Below are 9,037 nucleotides of genomic sequence, written 5' to 3' on the forward strand. Positions count from 1 at the left end.
GGGTGGTTAGCAATCTTTTATAGATTTCAGTGTCTACATATTTTGTAATACTTCTCAGTTTAGATTATTACTAAGAGTTTTATTCTTTTTGATTCATTTGTAAATGGATTATCTTCTTCATTTTTGTTTCCAGTTGTTCATTGGTAGTGTACATATACTCAACTGATTTTTGTGTGTTGATTTTGTATCCTGCAACTTTGCTTAATTGGTTTATTAGTTCTAATGATTTGTGAATGTGTGTGTGTCTGTGTGTGTGTAATTGTCAAGGTTTTCTACATATAGCATCACATTATCTGCAAACAGTGAAATTTTCTTTCTTTCTGATTTGGATGACTTTTAATTATATTTCTTGCCTAATTTCTCTGGCTAGGACTTCCAGTAGTATGTTGAATGGAAGTGGTCAGAGTGGGCATCCTTAACTGGTTCCTGATCTTAGAGGAAAAGCTTTCAGTTTTTCAATGTATAGTATGACATTCACTGTGACCTATATTATGTTGAGGTAATTTTCTTCTATTCTTAGTTTATTGAGTGTTTTTTTATCACGAAAGGGTGTTAAATGTTTCAGATGCTTTTTCTGGATATATTGGGATAATAATGTAATTTTTATCCTTTATTCTGTTAATGTGGTGTCTCATATTGATTATTTTTGTATGTTGGCCATCCGTGTAATCCAGGGATAAATCTGACTTGGTCATGGTGCATCCTATACATTTTGTTATGTTCTCTTTTCATTTTTATTTGTCTCAAAATATTTTTCTAAAATTTACATTCTGACTTATTCTTTGACTCATTGATTATTCAACAGTGTGTTGTTTAATATCCACATATCTAAGAACTTTTCCATTTTTCTTTGCTTTCCATTTCATTCCATTGTTGTTGGAAAATATAATTGACACAGTTTCAATCTTCTTAAATTTGTTAAGACTTGTTTTGTGACTTAACATGTGATCTATTCTGGAGAAGGTTTCATGCATGCTTGAGAAGAATATGCATTCTGCTGCTGTAGGGTGGAATGTTCTGCAAATGTCTGTTAGTTCCATTTGATCTATAGTCTGGTTCAAATCCTCTTATTTATTTATTTCCTTATTGATCTTCTGTCTGGATGTTCTATCAATTATTGAGAGTGGTGTATTGAAATTCCCTACTGTTATCCTGTGTTGTCTATTTCTCTATTAAATTCTTTCATTGATTGCTTCCTATATTTGGGTGCTCTTATTATGGGCACATGTATATTTATAATTGCTACATATTCCTGGCAGATTGACCCTTACATCATTATATAATGTCCTTGTCTTTCTTTGTCTTTTTGGACAGTTCTTGACTTAAAATCTACTCTGTCTGATATAAATTTGGCCACTCTTGCTATCTTTTTTGACTACCATTTGTGTGGATTATTTTTTCCATCCTTTCGCTTTCAGCCTATGTGGGTCTTAAAGTCCAAAGTGCATTTCTTGTATACAGCATATAGTTGAGTCTTGTTTTCTTTAAATCCATTCAGCCACTATATCAGTCTTTTAATTGAGAGTTAAATTTATTTACATTTAAAGTGATTATTGATAGGAAAGGACTTACTATTGCTATTTCTTAAATTGCTTTCTAGCTGTCTTGTAGCTTTTTGACTCATTGTTGCTGTCACTGTCTTACTTTGAATTTTTCTGACTTTTTTGTAGTTGCATGTTTTGATTTCTTTCTCATTTTCTTTTGAGTATCTCCTACAGGTACTTTCAAAACTTACATAAAACATGTTATCATTAAAATAATCTACTTTACACTGATAACTTCAATTCTATACAAAAACGCTTAACTTTTATTCACTTCCCCCACACTTTATGCTATTGATGTCACAAATTACATCTTTTTATATTGTATAACCATTGCTAGATTTGTATAATTATTTCTCATACTTTTATATTTTAACTTTTATACAAAAATTAAAAGAGATTTATGCAGCATCGTTACAATATTACAATTGCCTTAGTTTGTTAAGGCTGCTATAATAAAATACCATAAGCTGTGTAGCTTATAAACAACAAACATTTATTTGTCATGGTTCTGGAGTCTCGGTAGTTTAAGGTGAAGGTGCTAAGAGATTTGGTATCTGATGAGGGCCCACTTCTTATTCATAGACTGTGCCTTCTCTCTGTGTTCTCACATAGTGGAAGAGGCAAGCAAGATCATGGGAGCCTTTTTTGTAAAAGCATTAATCCCATTTGTGAAGGCTTGGCTCCCATGACCTAATTGTCTCCCAAAGGCCCCACTTCCTCATACCAGTATCTTGGGGTTAAGATGACAACAAATGAACTTTGAAGGCACACAAACATTCAGATCACAGCAATAGTATTCTTTATATGTTTATGTATTTACCTTTACCAGTGAGCTTTGTATTTATGTATGCTTTCATGCTGCTGTTTAGCATCCATTGATTTCAACTTGATAAACTTCCTTTAGCACTTCTTGTAATGCAGTCTAGTGATGATGAATTTCCTCAGCCTTTCTTTATCTGGGAAAGTATTTTTCCTTAATTATTGAAGGATAGTTTTTCTGGATACAGTATTCGTAATTGGCAGGGTGTTTTTTTTCTGTCAGCATTTTGATATATCATCCCACTTCTCTTCTGTCTTGGAATGTTTCTTCTGAGAAATCTGGTGATAGTCTCTTGTTCATAACCAGTTGCTTTTCTCTTGGTGCTTTCAAAATTGTTTTTCTTTGACGTTTGACAATTTGATTATGATGTTGCTTGGTGTGTGTTTCATTGAATTCATCTTAGTTGGAGCATGTAGTTTCTCAACTCTAGATGTCCATTTCCATCCTCACATTTGGGAAATTTTCAGCTGTTATTTTATTAAGTAATGTTTCTGCCCTGTTCTCTCTCTCTTCCCCTCTGAAACAACAATAATGCAAATATTGGTCCATTTGATGGTGCCTCATATGTCCCTTAGGTTTTCTTTATTCTTTGTCATTCTTTTTTCATTTTGTGCCTCTAGCAGATAATTTCACATGACTCGTATTCAAGTTTGCTAATGTTTTCTTCTGCGTGTCAAGTCTGCCACAAACTTCTCCAGTGAATTTTGCAGTTTATTTTCTTTTTCAGCTCCAAAACTTATTTTTTATATTTTCTGTATCTTTCTTGATGCTTTATTCCATTCATTTGTTATTTCTTTGAGCTCATTGGGCATCTTTATGACAATTATTTTGAATTCTCTTTCAAGTTGCCCACATACCTCTTTGTAGGTCCAGTTTCTGGAGATTTAGTTTATTCCTTTGGTTGAGCCGTGTTTCCTTGTTTTTCATGCACCTTGTAGCTTTGTATTGGGATCTGTCGCTTCTCCCAGTCTTCAGGCTGGCTTTGTTACAAGACCCCCACTAAGTAGCCCAGAAAGTGATTCTGGAATCCTCTGGAACTTTTTGGGGGGTATCTAGACCTGTGCATGCAATTTCTCAGAGAGGCTTACTGTGCTTTTTGTTTCCCCTCAGGAACTCGTTATCTTTTCTGATGTCTGTCTGTGGCACCACATGTTCTCTGGTTCTACAACTGCACCTTTCCCACTCTCTTTTGTTGTCAGTGGCTGGCAAACATCCAGAGCATGCCAGCTTCCTATCAGTACACTGAGTAAGGTGGGACAGATATCAGTTTCTCAGCAGCTGGTGTTCCAAGAAGCTAGAATGACAGACTCATTCTCTGCTCCTTTCTCCCTCCCTCTTGAAGGAGAAGCCTTGAGTTGTGCATCTTCTCTTGATTTTACTGAGGTATGGTGGCTATAGAAAACTGCCTACTAGTTTTTGTTGTTGTTTTTTTAACTTTTGTTCTCAGTGGCTCCAAGGCATCCAAACTATGCTAGTTCCGTCAGTGCTCCAAGTGAAGTAAGACAGAAATTAGTCCCTTGGGCAGCCCTCTGAAGAGCCAGAGTGCCAACACATGCTCCACTCTTATCCCTCCTTGCTAAGGAAGAAGTCTTAAGTTGTGCAGTTCTTCCCCGAATTGTGCCGTGCTGTGCCAACCATATCAAGCCACCTGCTGCTTTCCATTGTCCTCAGTGACCCCCAGGCATTCAAATTATGCTAGTTCTGTTGGCACACCAATCAAGGAAGTCAGAGACCAGTTTCTTGGGCAGCTCTCTGAAAAGCTGGAATGTTGGAGGCATGCTCAATTCTTTTCTCCCAGAGGAAACAGATGTGAAAGAGGCATTCTGTCCTGGCACTGAGCTGTGCTAACTTGGGGGAGAGGCTGACACAGGTAAATGAAATGCTCTTCTTACTCAACTCAATTTGACTATTCCCTACCTTGTACACACTTGGAATACTACAACATCTTAATTGGAATCTGGAATTCATATAAAAATGTTTAGTGTGTACATTTGTGCGCAATTAGTGTTTCTGAGTGGGAATGAAGGCTGAGACTTCCTATTCAGCCACATATAGTTAATTATGTGGATAATTAACTTTATTCAGATCACTCATGTTATCAAGAAACTATCCATTAACAAAACTTTCACTTGAAAAGCATTTTTCTGGAAAAAATACATTTTTATGTAGTGTCTAAGCGTACAGTCTCTTACTTGGTATGGAGGAAGTCTTGTTTACATTGAAATACGTAGTATAAATAGGATGTAATTAGGTAAAAGGGGCTATATCCTGGGCTCTTTGCTTGGAAGCTTTAATTTCAGCAATCTGAACGGATCTCTCATTGTTCTGAAGCATCCCTCTCCCAGGAGAAGATGGTTGGGTTTAGTGTAGGGGTGAAGACATGTTCGGAAAAGGGAATTTTTACTTAGGGATTGCAGAGTTAAGGTTTTAACAATATATTTCCAACTTTTATGACGCAACATACAATTTTTGTCATTTTAAGGGAAGATAATAAATTTTATGTCCAGATATTCAGAAAAGGGAGGAATTGTTATTTTATGTGGATTTTCCTCTTTCTCCTTTGTTCCCCTTCTTGCTGGGAGCTCCCACATCCATTTCCTTCATATTGGTCTACTTGTTGCCATCTCTTCCTGTTGAATGCTTTCATGAATTTTATGTTTCCCCTTGTAGATTGTCATGCAAGCACTGCTTATTATTTCTTGTTTATCTTTCTTCTCCAATGACCATTGTGTTTTCCTTTTCTCCTTTATCTGACCCTCCCTTTCTCTTCTTTAGAATAGTTGCTTACTGCTTACAGGAGTGCTTTGAATGCTAATGCTCTAACTCAGACACTGATTTTTAAACAGAATCCAAAGATTACATTTGAGGCTGGCCTGACTCAGTATCTGCCATATGCCACTAAAATAATCTATTGTTTATTACTGTTTTATTGTGTTCTTATACAGTTTTATACTGCTTGGGTGTGATCTGGCACTGTTAGCTTTATCCACTTCAAAATTAACCAAGCCATCTGGAGGAGTATAATTTAGAGGGGTAGCACATGGGTTTGTGAATGCTGACATCTTGATTGTGCTCTGAGGGTGTCTCTTATGTTTCTTCATACGCCAGTTTCACCCAAATAAAGCACAAAAATTAAATCACACATCTACTCTCACTTCCCCACATATACATTTTACAGGCTTCACTGAAATATCAAGAAAATGAAAACAATAGTCTTTGGAGTTCCTTTAAATCATAACAAGTTTATGGTATTTAAATATATTCAAGCATGAAGTGATATTTAAACAACGCCTTGATAGTTTTTTCCCAATATAATTTCTCATATTTTTTCTCATTTTATTGCCAAAGTATTTTATTTATTTGTTTTCTCCCTCCCTTTCTTCCTCTTTTTTCCTTCCCCTTTCATTCCTTTCCTTTCTTCTCTTCTCTCATCTCCTTTTTTTTTTTTTCCTGTTTTCTCCTTTCATCTACAAATTCTTGTGAAGCATAAATTGTTAGCCAGAGTCAAAGATTTCAGTGATGAACAAGATAGGCAAGGAGATGTTTGATAGGAGGACACATACAATATATAAAGACATAAATAGTAAACAAGATATTATTTTCTATACTTAGTTTAACAAAAATAAGTTATAGTTCTTTGAAAGCGATTGATGGATGAGAGTAAGGTAGCTATTTTTCTACAGAGAGTAAAGGCATCTCTGAGCAGGTAGCATCTGAGCTGACACCTAAATGACAAGAAATAGTCAACAGCAAGAGGACCTAGGACTCAGTATTTCAGGCAGACAAACAGCAAATGTGAGCTTCACGGGGTTTAAGAACAATCTAGGAACAGTGAATAAAAGGAAAAAGGCAAAGACAGGAGTTTAAATAAGTAGGCAGGGTTCCATTCATGCTCACAATGCTGAAGGTCACAAGGAAGGGGTTAGATTTTATTCCAATTGTCAGAAGAGACTATTGGAGGATTTTAGGCAGGGAAGTGATGTGATTTGATTTATGTTTTAAAAAGATCGCTATGACTTCTGCATAGTGGATGAGGAAAACAAAGCAAGACACATTAAATGGTTTGTCCTAGACTACAAAGTCAGTCACAGAACAAGAACCCTTATCTTCTGACTCCAAATCCAGCCTTTTATATCATTTACCTTGTGACTTCATCATTTTCTATTTTTTAAAAATCATTTTGTCCTCCAGACATGATCTTCATTTCTATCTTCTCAGATTATTCTAGCAGTTACTAAATTACGTTTTTATTTATTCTTCTCATGGACTGACCTTGCTAGGTTATGGAGGCATGTTGTATCGTCTTTATTAAGGTATGCCCTTTAGTAAGGGTATGCTTAGGGCAGGTTGTATGTATAATTAATGTAAAATTGTGATTCTACAGTAAAACACAACAGATTAATAACTTTCCTACTGAGAGGAAACTGAAAAGTAGGACAAAAGTAAAAGAAAACTAATTCTTTATGTTTGTAAGTGATTTTCATCAATGGCTTCCACCAATTCTATTTAATTTTCCAAATAAATAAAATTTAATTAACGTTTTATTTTCTTTTATAAAGTCAACTCTTGTCTAGAGAAGTTTAGCGGTGAGGGGGATAATCCATGCATAATTTAAAAAGTGGAAATTTTAGATGAAGCGTGAATACTGTGTTTCTATCTTAATTTAGATAAAGTAAAACAATGAAACTGTGACCAGTCTTCGCACTCATTATTTTTTTCATTAATTTGTTTACTCATTCATTTCTTCATTCAATAAAACTTTACCACATTCTTATGTGCCAGGCATGGAAACTCTCATGTATTTGACTTCTGACATGCTATTCATTCTTTCTTTGTCCATTTCTTATTCCATTGGATAATTTACTTCCCTGACTCTTTCATGTGTCCTAGCAGTTTAGCTGTGAAGCCCATCTTGCATATCTATGCAGATTAAACTTGTAAAATCATGTTTTTCCCTGTCGATCTCTTCCTATGCTTCCCGAGCTTCCCGTGCCCACACTCCTCTTCTTTTGTTGGAGCAACTTGATCTTTACTGACACATTCAAGCCCAGTTCATTCTCTGAAACTTGTCCTGCCCTTAGTCTAGGGTATTTAAGGAATCCTTTCTGAGTAATTTGCAGGACATGACATCAAAAGTCAACCTTACTGCTAATTCGGCTTGTGGTTCATTCGTTTTCTGTTTGAAATAATGATGCATTTTCTTTTCTCATTGGCTAGTTCTCCATTTGAAATTCTGTTTTCTCCCAAGTAAAGCATTTCATTAGGCTGATAACCTACCTTAAACTGTAGTCTCCTATCTGGGCCAGACTTCTCCATCTAGTCTCTGCACATCATTTATTTTGAACACTTCTATGTTTCACTACAGAGATATTACCTTAGGTGGGACACTATTTCTTGCCTGTATAAGCTGAGAAATATTCTAAGGTATTTCTAGATGTTCATCTCCTACTCAAAGGAATTCACTACAATCTGTTCATCTTCCTAGTTCCCTCACCATACAGACACTGACATCTCTAAGATCACAAATTAATTTCTTTTCGGCATATTCAGTGGGCTTTTATCAAAGGCTCCCCTATGTTAGAATCTCTGCACATTTATCTTCTGTAATTCAGGTTTTTGCTAGTTTTCATCTCTCCTCTGGATCCTTCATGGGTTTCTTCTGTGTGGTTTTTCCTTTAATATTGATGTTTTCCAGGCTTCTGTCTCTAAGTCATTGGGCAAAATATTTTTTGTTGATACATGATAAATTTAAATGTGCTTGTGGTACATGTGACATTTCGATACATTCATATAATGTGTAATAATCAAACCAGGGTAATTTGTATATCTATCACCTTAAACATTTATATTTTATTTATGCTGGAAACATTGTAATTATTCATCATTAGCTCTTTTGAAATGTACAATAGGTTATTGTTTACTGTGATTACCAATTTACTTAATACTAGGGATTATTTCTTCTATCTGACTGTATTTTTATACCTCACTTTATCCCTTTCTTCTCCCTACCCACTTATCATTTTTAATACTCTGTGGGTGATCTTGTCCAGTCTCTTGTTTCAACTGCTGTACAACCCTGCCTTAATCCCCATGCTCTGCATTTATATATTCAACCTTCTGTCAACCACTTATCATCACATGGATCCTAATATTTTGAAATCTGAATGTGTCATCTTCCCTATAAATTGCTCCTTTTCCTAAATTGCTGTCTAATCCTTTTCCTTTCCCACAGTTCCATATCTAGCCATCCATGATTCTAATACTTTTAATGCTTAAGTGTTTCTCAACCTTTTCTGCTCTTTTTCTTTTATCTCCACTACCTAATTCTGGCTGGATCATCAGAGCTGTCTTTACTCCTCTATCTGCCTTTAGTTTTGTCACATTTAAGCCTGTCTTCTACACCTCTGCTTGGCTAAGGTATCCCTTTCCACTGCCTCTATTGGCAGCTATCTTGTAGTCATCTTCACCTCAATGCCATTTCTCCATTTATTCCAAGATGACCACTATGATGCTGGAATTCTTGCCTAATCTCTCCCTGTCAGGCTGAGTTAGGCGTCCTTCAGCTATACTCAAGGATATTACATGAATATCTATATTATCTGAATCATCTGCTCCTTTGCATTTTTTATTTTATTTTATTTTATTTTATTTTATTTTATTTTATTTTATTTTA

The 9,037-nt window shown here is 35.4% G+C and overlaps 1 pseudogene; it reads right to left on the minus strand.

The window, feature by feature from the left end:
• LOC108515493 (DNA-directed RNA polymerase II subunit RPB3 pseudogene) overlaps positions 1 to 5,465 on the minus strand; it is a 6,588-nt pseudogene extending 1,123 nt beyond the window's left edge.
• Between the last annotated feature and the right edge of the window lie 3,572 nt (positions 5,466 to 9,037).

The sequence above is a fragment of the Rhinopithecus bieti genome, unplaced genomic scaffold, assembly GCF_001698545.2.
Source record: "Rhinopithecus bieti isolate Rb0 unplaced genomic scaffold, ASM169854v2 scaffold_34373, whole genome shotgun sequence".
Classification (NCBI taxonomy): Eukaryota; Metazoa; Chordata; class Mammalia; order Primates; family Cercopithecidae; genus Rhinopithecus; species Rhinopithecus bieti.